The sequence below is a fragment of the Tyto alba genome, unplaced genomic scaffold, assembly GCF_018691265.1.
Source record: "Tyto alba isolate M040663 unplaced genomic scaffold, T.alba_DEE_v4.0 Super-Scaffold_40, whole genome shotgun sequence".
NCBI classification, from domain to species: Eukaryota; Metazoa; Chordata; class Aves; order Strigiformes; family Tytonidae; genus Tyto; species Tyto alba.
The window spans coordinates 47,403,698-47,418,716 of NW_024881316.1; positions in this window are offsets into that span (position 1 = coordinate 47,403,698).

The following is a 15,019-nucleotide window of genomic DNA, read 5'->3' on the forward strand; positions in this document are numbered from 1 at the left end:
CATCCTCCCCGCACACCTCTCAGGAACTCCTTCTCCCTCCTTACTCAAATCCCCACCCCTAGTTGCAGCAATTCACGGTTGGATTATACGACGTTGTGGGTCACTTTGGGATGTTTCCAAGCATGTTCAATCCCTGTACCCAGCCCAAAAAAAAGGAGCTTTCACAGCCCCCTCCAGCCCTCTGACAGCCCCGATACAGGTGACTCGTTGTCTTTCATCTGCTGCTTTATTATTCCCGTTCCCAGCTTCCTCAGTGTTTTGGCTGCACCTCTGTGATAATGAGAGTTCCTGATTTCCAGGCTCTGCTGCCTGCACTGACAGGACAGAAACCAACATGCCAGTGCAACCCCCTTTATTGGGCTATATGCATTTTTAATTCCGAGCATGAGTCCCAACCTGTGCTGCTATCTGAGCTTTCCTTAAATCACAGACTGGTTTGGGTTGGAAGGGACCTTAAAGATCATCCAGTCCCAACCCCCCTGCCCCGGGCAGGGCCCATTCCCCCAGCCCAGGGGGCTCCCAGCCCCGTCCAACCTGGCCTTGAACCCTTCCAGGGAGGGGGCAGCCACAGCTGCTCTGGGCACCCTGGGCCAGCGCCTCACCCCCCGCACAGGGAAGAATTTCTTCCTTACATCTAATTCAAATCTACCCTTTTTCAGTTTAAAACCATTACCCCTCATCCTACCCCCACACCCCCCTGACCCAGAGTCCCCCCCCACCTCTCCTGTCCCCCCTTTTAAGCCCTGGGAGGCCACTCGAAGGGCTCCCCGGAGCCTTCTCTTCTCCAGGCTGAACCCCCCCAACTCTCTCAGCCCGGCCTCCCAGGGGAGCTGCTCCAGCCCCCCCAGCATCTCCGTGGCCTCCTCTGGCCCCGCTCGAGCAGCTCCGTGTCCTTCTGCTGTTGGGGGCCCCCGAGCTGGCCCCAGCACTGCAGGGGGGTCTCCCCAGAGCGGAGCAGAGGGGGAGAATCCCCTCCCTGGCCCTGCTGCCCCCCCTGCTCTGGCTGCAGCCCAGGGCACGGGTGGGTTCTGGGCTGTGAGTGCACATTGATGGCTCATGTCCTTGCGCCTACACTCTTCAGACAGGTTAAACCCCCCATCCTGTGCATCATCCCAAAGCTTTTCCCTTGTCAAGTTCTGGGCCGTGGACTGTACCTGATCCTTTATAGCATCGTACATCCAATGACACTGCCAATATCCTACAGCTGGTGGTGAGGATGCAGAGAGTCAAGTGTGCATAAGCTCAAGTGTTTTTCCTTGTGTTATTACTGTAAAGTGCATCCCTGTTATGAAAGCCAGAGAGCTTGGGCACAGCTGAAACTCTAATGTCTGCACTGAATTTATTGGGAGAGGTACAGGCAGGGATGTGTTCTGTAGCAGCTAGAGCTGACCCAAGCAATGCCAGGGAGCAGCTCGGGTGTCAAACAAACCAGGACTATTCCCACTCTGTTTTGGAAACCAAGGAAGTCTTGACTTTGACGTGGCAAGACTGAGGTCCAGAGGACAGGTCCTGGCATGGGGTCACTCATTAGCAGAGGGGTTTCACCAAAACCAGTTAAGTTAACAAGATTCAAACCCAAATTCGAGGTGAGTAACGCTGAAATCCAGCATTTACCCCTGAGAGTATCTGTGAGACTGAGAAGGGCTGTCTACAAACCCCTGTGCTTCTGAGCAAAAGTGAACTTCTAAGCAGTGGTAAGAAGATGAAGAACTCTTCACACTGGCAGTAAATACCAGACATCACCTGAAGAGGGGCTCTGCTGGCTGCATTGGCCATGGCTGCTCCCCAAAGGGTACGCTGGACAGGGTGGGTGGATGCGGGCTCTGATGCAGAACCACAGGTCTTTCTTATCTAGAGAAACTCTGATTCCTTAGCCTCCGTCTGCTTTATCTCTGAAGAAGAACAAAGTGTGAAAATCAGGTCATCAGAAATTTCTAGGGCTCTGTTTGGAGGAGATGAATAGCTTTTTGGTACCATCCTGCCCATGTTTACTTCGGTGGTGCAAGTTCAAGGTTGTTCAGTCCCTGCATGATGGAAACAGCCTGGAACTATCTGTGCAGATGCAAACAGGCAGCTTTTGATGACAGCCTGTTCTAGACAATTGCACATGAGAAGGATTGCATAGGTGTTTAGATACGGTGACCTGAATTTTTATAGTCACCTCTGGTGGTGAGTTCATTCTGAGTTTGTCCAGGCTGTTACTTTCATGTCTTGTCAATGCTGGCAGTTGAGGTGATTTCAGTATCTGAGAACGATTTGAAAGTCGAATTAATGACATTTTCTTCTCATAGATATATGCAAAGGTATTAAGGAAGTTTAATTCTTCTCTTACAGTGATTTACACTAATCCACATCATCAACCCCTTCAAAAGAGAAGAGGGGTCTCTCCTAGGTCTGGAGCTACCAGGGCACAGGAGTCCCATGTGTAACTTAAAATAAAAACATGTCTACACTGCTGCTTTCAGTCCAGTGCTGAGATGGCCTGGCAGCAGCACAGGGACTAATCCTCTCTGCATTTTACTGTACAGACTGGGAAGCCTTTGGTATGAATCCAGAGCTAAACACAAACTCCTGTCTTCACAGCACGAGCAGGACTGTTAAAGTGGTGCTGACCTGTGCAGTTTATCCTGCCTCAAGATGAAAAGCTGCTTCACTGTCCTTCACCACACACAGTGGTGCTGGAGATCCCTCTGAGATTGCACCGGGAGGGTGGGTGCTTTGGGGATATCCTCAGCTTCAGGAGAAGAGCCTGGGGTTTCAATACATCTCCCTTGCAATGAACTTATGGGTATTAGCCATTCTGGACCTCCTGGGAGACACTGCCCGGGTTCTCACATGCTCACCCTCTCCATCCCCATGGCCCCTACAGCCCCCATCCTTGCAAAGCACCATCAGACCACACAGACTGAGGGACATCTGCTTTCTTGGCGGGGTGGCCTCCATCTCGCTGAAGGTGCTGTGGGGAATTACATTTATTAAAAGCATCCTCAATAGAATCACAGAATGGTTTGGGTTGGAAGGGACCTTTAAAGGTCATTTATTCCAACCCCCTGCCATGGGCAGGGACACCTTCCACTAGGCCAGGTTGTTTACAACCCCATCCAACTTGACCTTGAACCCTTCCAGAGATGGGGCTCACTCAAGAGTGGCCGCAAAGGAAAGCAAAAGCTTCAGCCCTGTGAGCAGCAGGGAAACAGCACTGTAACCCCAGTGAAGGAAAAGGAAAATGTAGGCAGTGGCTGCACACCCTGGGACTAATTATAAACCCAGCACTTCCCCCGTGTTAGTCATGATGACTCTTCAATCCCCAGGCAATGCGTGGAAGTGGATCATCTCTCTCCCAGCTCAGGGAAAAAAAGCGTTAGATATAGTCCTCAAATATCAGATATTACACTGAGAAAAAGGAGTAAGAGGTGCTTTAGTAATGTGCCTAGGAAGTGGAGTGACTGGCACTCAGATGGGTTTCACTGCCAGCCTTTTTCTGTCTTTTTGCCATATGCTTTAGGGAAAACGAAGTGCTGTGTGGCAAAGCCGAAAGACTTGCACTCAAAAAAATTTGCTTCAAATTTCATCTCTTCTAGAGGAATCTCAATATCGCGGTGAGAGTCATCCTGCTCTTTTGGACCCATTTTCCCTCCTGTAAAATAAGGATCAGTAACTTTTGGAGCAGGCTCTTTCCCTTCCTGTATTTCAACACTGCCTGGCACAATACAGCTCTGAGATCGGTCAGTAAATGTGGTTAAAATCTTCTGAAGAATGGAAGATGTATGGGACATCATGAAGAGTACAACATGTCTCTTGGGCACTAAAACCCCACCAGCCTGACAAATTTTTCTGTTGGTCCTGCACAGATTATCCTGTCCTACATTCCCAAACCCACAGCTGCTGCTTCTCGCTCAAGGAGAAGTAACCGAACCCACAAGCTGGGCTGTGCACACCAACATTTTTAATATAACCTCATGGCAAGGGCGTACAGACTTCCCTGCATGAGGGAGAGAAGTTGTGCAGGTATTTTTGAGGCTGCATTTGGTTCATAATAACAGATAACAGGTTAATGAGGGTTCGCCAGCTTCTGGAACCAAGTAGCTCCGTGCACCATATGCTTTAACTTGCTCTGATAAAGTCTCCTGAGAAACAACGTTCCAGTCAAGCAGGAGCAGCATGCACATCTAGAAAGTGTCCAAGCAGAAGAAAATGCAGCTAAATCAGGTCTCTTTGCCAAATGCCCAGAGATTCCTCCTGCCAGACCCCTAAATGGCCTGGCCATCTGCTTCCCTCTGCCCCATAACGTGTCCTGAAGAGCTTCACCAAGAGGCTTGTCTGGCCTCGGCAGGAGAGGGGGCTCTTCCCACGTCTTCCCTTCCCAGCTGGAGAGCAGGATCAGGAACCATCTGGGCCGCTGGCCACTCTTCCAGCATCTCCCTAAAGGACCCCAGGGCATGGGGCAGACCCTGGGGAGCAGGGGTTCCTCTCCCTGGTTGCACATAATTGGTCTGGATTCACCAGTGGGACCACAGCTCCCAAATCAGAAGCGATTATCATGATTTTAGACTTTTCAGCAAGCCAGCTCTCCTCCACTACCTGCACTCGCATCAGCAGGGTTTTGCCTGCGAAATCCAAGAAGTAATTGGCTGCAGAATAGCAGAGAATCACCCTCCATATGCTGCAGTCCCATGACCATTTGCCTCTTGGATGAGCAGTAGTATTTTTTAGGGCTCGTTTTCATTCCTGAAATAGATTGTGATCCTATTATCCAAAACCCCAGCCACTTTACCCTCTGATGTTTTCCTAGGAAGGGGGCTGAAAGAGCAGCAAGCACAAGAGAAAGGATGTTTGTGCCTGAAAATCAGTTGTGACTGCAGTGACCATGTCCGTAGTGGCAAATCCAAGGCAGTCATGAGGCCAGCTGGCATGGCTGAGCCGTGTACAGGATATTAAGGTCTCCTGGCTTCCCAAAAAGGGACCCACAGTGGGCATCTTGCTGGGTATTAATCCCTGTGCTAACTCTTGAGCTCTGCCTAGAAGCCAGTTTACCCAGACCAAAAATGTGCCAGGGACTGTGCTAAATTTTATGTCTTAGCTTGGTTTTGGCACTGCTTCATTTACTGGTGTGGATGTAGCCAGGAGGTCTGGAAAAGAAAGAGGTGGAGAGCAAAACCCTGCCATAAAGAAGCAGATAAATTATTCTATTTATACAAAATTTGCTACAAGAGCTGGAGTGTCTGCTGACGCTGATTTATATGTTGTTTTCCACTTAATAGCCATCAGTATGTCTGAGCACACAGCACTTTCTAAGAGCTGCCATACACACTTCTTCACTAAATCCTATTTGAAATATATGGTTTCCCACACACGGGGTTCATCCTCTTGACAGCTGGCAGGAAGGAGTCTGCAGGTGTGGGAGAGCTTCCCAGTTAGCTCTCCTGAAACCACAGCAAAGTCAAACTGGAGATTTGGCAACCAGAGAATGAGTGGGCAAGTCTGAAGTCAGACCGCAGGAGGAAGGAGGCTGGCAGGATGCGATAGAGCAGACATATGTACCCGACACCCCAGACACAACTGTTCCTCGGGTCTAAGTTTCCACAATAAATTATTTTTAGCAGGATGTAATTATTTTTTATGCTTTTGTTTTGTTTTGTTTTGTTTTGTTTTTTGTTTGTTTGTTTGTTTTTTTTTTGTTTGTTTTTTATGTTTTTTTTTTTTAGGGAATAGTTAGTTTCTGATGAAGTTTTTCCATTTTGCCATAAAGAATCATGGGAGACTGCATAGCGTCCAGAAATTTAACGTTTTGCAAAGTTTTTTGTCTTTTCCATCTCAAGGGTTTTTTAGCTTTCATTTGTCAACCTGAGAAATGTCTGGGCAACGAAAAGGGAACTCTGGATTTGTTTTCACCTTACTTTGAGAAAATCCTTTCTTGTCATGGAATTAGCCAGGTGCTCACCAAGGACAAACCTACAGGTCTCTGTGCTCTCAGAGTATCTTTAGGGCTGGCCATCCAAAACACACAGACAGCTTGATGCCAAAGTTGTATGCAATTATTCTGAGTGAGTGAGAACAATTGCTCAGGTACAAATTGTCCCCAAAACTTTCCCCAGCACTCGTTATTACCCATGTGAGAAGGGTAGGATATCTGATATCATCTGCATTTTGGCCTTTTCAGAAATCGTTAGGGGAAAAAAAACATTTTTCATAGACTCAAAAAATACTGAATTCTGAAGAAAACATCAACTTAGGCCACTGCATAGGGGTCTGATAAATATTTCATGAGTTGATGTGCCATGTCCTGATTTATTAGGTGAAAGCATGGGTCGTTTTGAGAGTTTAGCTCTGAACGCAATTTAACATTTGGGTGGCCCTGAGATCTCTCGGTGTGGAGGGAGAAAAATAAAGAGAAAGATAATTTGGTGGCAGAGAAGACAAACCCCTGTGGTTATAAAGGTTTTCCATTAGACAGCAACATGAAGAAAAGGGGTAACAATGAAATGATCTTGACCTGAACATGGTTTTAAGTGGAAAGATAATTAAACAGATTTTTATACAGTAACTACAGTTTGCAATAGAGACAATTATGGTTTCTCTGGAGCCCACAAGAAAGCATTATGTCACTGAAGTAAACAAGGCTCTTCTTTCACCTGTTTCTGAAAAGGCAAATGAGGATAACATGAGGTGATAAAATAAATTATTTATGAATTGTTTGGGGTTTTTTTGTTTTTTTAATGATTACTATTTAAAAGCTGTGGTGCTTTGAAAACATAGTTTTGGATGCTTTTGCATAGGATATGGGTTGGGTTCTCTGTGTTCTAGGAGGTGCATACGCTGCAGTAATTCTTCATGTCTTCAAAGCTGGGTTCTTGGGGTCTGAGTTTAGGAAATTACCAGATCATTCCTGAGAAAGCTGCATCATGAATTGCCTCCTGAAGAATATAAATTAATTCCTCTTCAAAACCAAACCTTCCTGGACTTGATGGAGACTTGAAGGCCGCTGCTTAGAAAAAAAAAAAAAAACAAACAAAGGGATTTATGTGTGAAGATCAGAACTGGTGAAACCTGGCAAGTTACCCCATAAGAAATTGCAGCCTGTTTACCTGTTAGTTCATCCCTTCAACAGGCTTGTCACATTTATGTTAAGCCACTTAAGAATTAATTGCTTTGCCCTTTATAGTCTCTGTGTATCCAAACGCTGTTGTTATGTCAGAAATACAGCTGGTACAGCTGTGGTCCCTCATCACAGCTCTAATGGACAGGGAGGAAAATCTCCAGCTGAAGTATTTTCTGAAGATCACATTGCACAGCAGGTTAAACAGGCAACACCAATAGGGCCTGAGGAACCATTTAATCAACTCCAGAATGCCGTTTTGGTGCGGAAACTCACCAGCATGGAAGTCTGGCTCAAAGGCTTAGAAAGTTTTGCTTGAGGGACTTGAGGAGCTACAGGTTCCATAGACCCAGTATGACCCTCCCCAAAGAGAGGGCACGGAGACAGCAAAGCCAGCTCATGTGTCATTCAGAAAAAGCAGTGAACAACCTGTTTTGGAAAACAGGAGAGGAGCAGCAGCAGCAGCCGACCACCTTCTCCCTCTGTGGACCCTCCTGGGCCACCAAGTCAGCCTGAGGCAGCATGTCCATGCATCAGCCATACTTCCCACGGCTGCGTTTTCCTACAAATATCCACAGATTTGTGCACACTGGGTTACGGGAGGTACCTCTGCACATTTCACTGTGCTCTTACAGGTCCCATGAACTTCACAACCAGGAAAAATGGTTTTAAATACCAGGAGCTGCATGCTGGTGTCAGTTCAGCCATGACTGCTTAGGTTGTGCTGAGTATTTAAGATCAAATATGAATAGGTTGAATTAGGGCTTGCTAGGTTGAGTGTCTAGACTAGCCTGAGGCTATGTTTGAAGCATTGCTTGTCAGGGAAAAAAGGGTGCTCAGTGTGGGAGTAAATGTTCTCTCTGTTGGATGTTCAGAAGTGAAAATCTTTTCCTTCAGAACCCAATTAATCATTCCACTTAATAAAGAACAAATGGCCAGAGTACCCATGCTTACATGTGACAAAGAGATTAGAGATAGGGTTGCCCAGTAGGGCCAGACTTGCTCCTACAAGCTGAAATGCCTTTTGTCCCATACCCTGCAGTAGGGAGTGGGATGAATGTAGAGCAATGACTTGTCATTTCAGAAATCAAAAAGGACACAGAGAACGTGAGCACTGGAAAAAAGTCCAGCTGTGCTGTAAGTTCACCAACAGTGCTGAAGCAGAGTAAAAGTCTCTTTGGCTGTAAGATCAGAGACAAAGCAGAGCTGCTATTGTAGTAAGATGGCTTTGAAAAGAGCATCGGCACATCTGACGGACAAATACGTTGCTGTGGTGGTCAGGAAGAAGTAGGGGCAAAAAATTGAAAATAACTGGGAATGGCCTCAGTGGAAGCCAGACCCCGAGGAGGGGAGAGCCTTATTCAATACCATCCTTCCCCAGATTCAGGAAGAGGCACATAAACACAGGGTGCAATAACAAGAACTTCTCAGGAGTCTTTTCAGTCTGTGACTCCACTGTAATGTTTGAGAACATCAAACACAGTATTACAGTTCTGAGTGAGACAAAAAAAAAATTCATCCAGGTGAGTATGATCTGATCTCAGTATTACGCAAGGCTTTGAGAACAAACAGGAGAGCAAGAATACAAAAGAAAACGCATCATGAGTTCTGTGCTGAATAGATTTCAACAGACTGACCTGATGAAAGAGGATTTCTTAGTAAAGAGAAGGCATCAGATCTCATCAAATGCACTTTAGTGAAGAGCATTAGTAAAATGTTCGTGAAAAAACAGGTGAAGTGGAATGGATTAATAAAGGCACTGTAAATTGGCTGAGGTACAACCTTGAAACGGAAAGTGTTGTGCAGGAGGGAGGTTACTGAAAAATTTTCTCAAGGGTCATTCTTAGAACAAAAATGTAAGTGTGAAAAAGTAACATACTGGGCCCAAAGCCAGCATGTGCCGTTGATACAGGAAAAGATTAACGTAACACACAGAAAGAACTGGATCATCATAAAGACTGAAGTTATAGAAATGAGATTCACAGTGTAAAATATCATAAGATTTATAGTGTAAAGTTGTTCACGGTGTGAAATTGTTGCCTATGTGCCAGAGTACTAAAACCAAGATTCTGCTCTTGCAAATACCTTGTCACGGGTAAAAAGAAGAGCTGTATTATTCTGATCACAGCAGAGCTCTGGGCCAATAATTTGATGTAGCTGTGGAGAAGGCAAATGCAGTGGAGGCATCAAACTCTGGATAGAAACAGAGCAGATCTCACGCCTTTACTCATATCTTTCTTGTACTGAAGAGCCCAAAACAGGACACAGGACTCCAGATGCAGTCCCATAAGTGCCAGGCTGGGGGGAAATAATCACTTCCCTTGACATCCTGTCTGTGCTTTTGCTGATACAGTCCAGTAAACAGTTGACCTTCACGGCTGCAAGGGTACCCTGCTGACTCACATTGAACTGCATGTTTGTGGTTGGCGATGCTACTGGAAAGAACATGTTTTGGAAAAAGGATGTAGAGTTATATAGTGAAATGGAGAAAATGTCACCTTGAGGGAAGATAAGGAGCAGAAGCAGCGTGGCTTATCACAGCTTTGTGCTGGAGAGTGATTCAGTTCAGGGTACAAGTATCTTCACAGGGAGAATATACCAAAAAATAAATACAGCTGTTTAACTGAACAGAAGAAGGCATAACCTCCTGATGCTTCTTCTTATCTAAACAGACTAAACTTAGAAAGAAAGCTTAGCTCTTAAGAGTGAGAGTAACTAATAATAGGAGTGGTGATGTATTCATTTCCTGGAGATCTTCAGCTCATGACTGGATACTCTTTGCCAGGGAAAATTTTCACCAAGAGTGCAAGTCCGTGGCTTGTGAAGTTCAGAAGATCTGATTATATTTACTCCTCTTTCTCCCTTTAACACTTAGAGCCGTTGTGATTTTGAGCTACTCTAGGTTGCACCCATACCATAATATAATCAGTGATCTACTCCTAAATGGTTGGCACAGTCCCAGGAGCTGATGTGTCCCAGGACCACTAGCCCTAGTTTCACCAAATCCCAAGTGCAAGGTCAGGAGTTACCATGGACCAAGGACCGTGCCCAGTAGGCATTTTGGATAGAATGACACTGTTTTGGAAGCTGATGGAGTTTAATATCATGGTGATGGCCAAACCAGGCCAGCTGGTCTATGGACCAGGAGATGGGCCCTTATGCTGTTTAGTTCATAGCAAACGAAAATGTTCGAGCAGCTCAGCAGAAAAGCAGACAGCAAGATGAACCAAGGCTGCAAACATCCTTGCCACCACAGTTGAGATAAGTTATCCTTTTGACACCTCCTTGCTGCACAGCATAAGGTTCAACTGACTTAGACATGCCAAGGACTTGACTTCAAATTTTCAACTGCAAAGAGCCAGAGGAGAGGAGTCAAGAAATCCCAGTTCCTTTTGCTGTCTCACTATCTGAGCCATTCACACCCTTGTCTTTCCCTCTTCTGGATTAAATGAACCAAGAGTAGTGGAAAAGTGAGGTCCTCTGGGCACCGTGAGCCACAGAAACAAATCACATCTTGTTGGAAGAACTGAGTGAGGACTTTTATCTGCTTGTATGAAAATTTACAATGGAAGGGTTTCATAGCTAGCTCGCAGGAATCTGATACCCTTCAAAGGTGACAGGATGAGATGAGATGGGAAAGGACAGGACAGTTTTCTTACTGCCCTCCTTCCACCTTGAAAATGTGCAACATAATTTAATACAGAGGAAAAACAAGGGGTCTAGCTTAAATCCAGCAAAGGGGTTAGAGCATTGGTTGATAAGGGAAGAGCAACTGATGTCATTTACCTGGACTTGTGCAAAGCATTTGACACTGTCCTGCATGACATCCTTCTCTCTGAATTTGAGAGACATGGATTTGACAGATGGACCACTCAATGGATGAGGAATTGGCTGGATGGTCGCACTCAAAGAGCTGCGGTCAACGGCTTGATGTCCAAGTGAAGAGCAGTGACAAGCAGCGTTCCTCAGGGTTCAGTGCTGAGCCCAGAGCTGTTTAACATTTTTGTTGGTGACATGGACAGTGGGATCGAGTGCATCCTCAGCAAGTCTGCCAACAACACCAAGATGTGCGGTGTGGTGATGCGCTGGAGGGAATGGATGCTATCCAGAGGGACCTGGACAAGCTGGAGAGGTGGGCCCATGAAAACCTCATGAAGTTCAACAAGGCCAAGTGCAAGGTCCTGCACATGGGTCGGGGCAATCCCAAGCACAAATCCAGGCTGGGCAAGGAGTGGATTGAGAGCAGCCCTTCAGAGAAGGACTTGGGGATGTTGGTGGATGGAAAACTGACCGTGAGCCAGCAACGTGAGCTCACAGCCCAGAAACCCACCCGTGCCCTGGGCTGCAGCCAGAGCAGGGGGGGCAGCAGGGCCAGGGAGGGGATTCTCCCCCTCTGCTCCGCTCTGGGGAGACCCCCCTGCAGTGCTGGGGCCAGCTCGGGGGCCCCCAACAGCAGAAGGACACGGAGCTGCTCGAGCGGGGCCAGAGGAGGCCACGGAGATGCTGGGGGGGCTGGAGCAGCTCCCCTGGGGGGCCGGGCTGAGAGAGTTGGGGGGGTTCAGCCTGGAGAAGAGAAGGCTCCGGGAAGACCTTCGAGCGGCCTCCCAGGGCTTAAAGGGGGGACAGGGAAGGTGGGGAGGGACTCTGGATCAGGGGGTGGGGGTAGGAGGAGGGGTGATGGTTTTAAACTGAAAGAGGTCAGATTTAGATTAGATGTAAGGAAGAAATTCTTCCCTGTGCGGGGGGCGAGGCGCTGGCCCAGGGTGTCCAGAGCAGCTGTGGCTGCCCCCTCCCTGGAAGGGTTCAAGGCCAGGTTGGACGGGGCTGGGAGCCCCCTGGGCTGGGGGAAGGGGGCCCTGCCCGGGGCAGGGGGGTTGGAACTAGATGACCTTTAAAGTCCCTTCCAACCCAAACCAGTCTGTGATTCTATGATTATTTAATTTGCTGGATAATTTATCTCTAGTTTTAAAGAGCTGTCAAGGTACCCCCTTTCTAGAACTCCATCCGTTGCATGTGCCTTTCCTCGAGCACCTCATTAGCAGTATCATATGACTCTAATTAATCTGGCAATTATTATTGTTACACAGTAGAAATTCTCCATACCTAATACTCTGAAGTAGGCTAAACCAAGTTTATGATCACTGCTAAGCATTTTGGGAAATATCTGCAAAAACTGGTAATTGAAAGTTAATGAACAAGGGAAAATAAACCCAGGTTTGTAGCATGATGATGAACTATACTTTTCTTATTGCCACTCCTGGAAATATTTAATTTACTGGTACAGAGGCAGCCTATGTAAACAATACAAGGATCGCAGAGGTCAATACACTTACCAGGAAAAGGCTGGAAAGAAATAAGCCCCAAGAAAACATCTGTGCAAGGTGACAGACCTGCCTGGGGACAAACAGTTCTAGGATTTCTGGGGAAAAAAAAAATAATTACATCAAGGCTAGATCATATCCAATTCACATATACAGTGAAAAATATGTTTCGTGAAGAAACATAAAAGATTCTTCCCCTCCTCTGCTGGCTTTTCTCCAGCTCTGCCGTTTCTTCTGTGGTGTCGAATGCTTCAGCATCTCCCAGCAGTGGTTTCTTTCATATATCTGTAGGCTCATCCAGACACATCCTTTCCAGTCTTTGTGCCTTAACTCCGAGAAGGAAATTATAGCTGTTGGTTTTGCATCCAGAAAAGATGAATCCACACAAACACTGCAGCTCTGCATGCTGAGCCAACATTAGCAATGAGTGGTGGTGTTTGTTTGAACTCAGATGTGAATAGTTTGGATGAGGGATTCCCTGCTGAACATTTATAGGAACATGCACATTCAATATCTATAAAATAAACTCTGCTTCTGAAAAAAAACCAGTTGCTTGTCAAGAAAAAAAAAACAAGCTGCTTAGTCTAAGAGTAATGATTTATTTTCCTTCAAAAGTCCAGCAAATGGAATTATTCATTCTAAAAGGTTATGAGTGGTCAGTTGTAGAAATGAGCAGTTATTTCCTTGTAGTAGTCACGGGAAACAAGAAAAAGCTAGAGTGAAAAGCAAAGGGGAAAAGCAAAGAATGAAGCAGGGTGCGAGGAGAATAGGAACATGTAGTGGCAAATAGTTGGAAGGAGGCATAAAAATGAGAGAAGGAATGGAGAAATCTGCAACGGTGGTGAGTGACTGATCAGAGACTGAGAAGAGTCTTTCTCCAGTTTATTCTTCAGTAACATGAACATATAAAATTTATGGCCATTGGAGACTGTATTCAAAATTTTCCCACTGCAGATTGCCCAGGCAAGAAGACTCTGATCTGAAGGTGGTAATTCCTAATTTTGAGCTTCCAGCTCTCTCTGTCCCTTCTAGCTTCCTAGCTGCTGTGTTACCTGGGTGGGCATGGAGAAAAACAAGAGAAAAGCAAAACAGTGTAGAAAATACTTGTGCCTGGAGGCCAAGGGAGATCTTGGTGTGCCAGGAGCAAAGAACAATACTCGTGAAAAACAAAGATAGAGACATCGGTGCTTGGAGATGGGCTCCTTGCACAAGCAGAGAGGTGGGAGGAGAAATTGAGCAAACCCGTCTCCAGAGAGGTGTTGTTCGCTTTCCGGCGTGTGCAATGTCACCCCGACCCACTGGTCCCACTCACAAAGGCACCCGGCAGCCAGGTCCATGCTCCAGTGGGCTTCTCCTCACCGCTCGCCGGCCGCTTTCACCAACCCGGACACATGGGGGCAATCCCCCCCCTCCTCCAGATCCGGCTGCCGGGATTCCACCGCCAGCAGACACAGAGCCGACGGGCCCAGCTCTGCTCGACCCAGCGCCAGCCGGGGCTGCCAACAGCAGAGCTGCTCCTCAGGGGTGCAGGAATTAGGTCTGGGTGCTCCTCTGATGATGCACCGGCACCGGACACTGTCTGCAAGGCACAGACACAGTGGGTGATACTGGGGCACTAGGTCCATCGCAGGGGGTAGTTTTGAGGGTGCATCCATGCCCAAGTGCTCCACGGGCAGTGAGGTTCCTAAAGGGTCTCCCCCAAACATGGTGCTCTACAACATATTCATTGCATTCATTTGGCTGGGTATTTTGTCTCAGTTTTGAGGGTTTTGTTTTGTTTTTTTTTTTTTTTTTTTTTAGTATTGATCATGGCCTAAAGGAAATGAAGGAAAAATGCTTTATGAACAGGAGTTAATAAATTTCCAGTTACCATGGTGATGGTAGAAGGACATCTCAGAAGGCTGTTTTGAGTCCTGAACTATCCAGGGTCTTCATTAAAAAATTACATAAAGGAATAAAGATTGTGCTTACTGAATTTGCAAATAGCAGGCTGAAAAGGACTGCAGCATGTTGGAAGACACTGGAGATTGACATTTTTTGCCAAAGGCAGGAGCAATTGGTGGAGAAGGTGGAATGAACAGTATCTGGCAATGCAGTGATTCTGCAGGAGAGGTGTGGGGCTGCAGTGGGCAACAAGGTGCACACAATTGTACAATGTCATCCTGTTATGGAAAAGGCAGAAATAATTCTTTCTGAAACAAACAAACAAACGAACAAACAAACACAGGGATATTGCTTTTCAGGCATTTAAATTAATCCATTTATTACTCCAAACTTCTAGACTTTCATGTAGTGTGCTGTTTATTGCTTAGGGCACCATACTTCAAGATGAGGTGGAATAGCTGGAGAGAGCCTAGAGCAGAGATAGCTAAGGGACCAATAAAATAAAATCTATAACAGAAATCTGAAAGAATTGAGATTATGATGATGGAAAAGAAAAAAAATGTGGGAGCCATGAAATCTGGAATAAGAAGTACATAAGAAGGAAATAATATGTTCCTTATGACTAGGGTGGTCCAGATGAGAAACAGTGGGCTCAGACTGCAGCGATGACAGTTCGGTGTTGTATATAGGATAACATTTCTGGAGGGATGGAGAACGG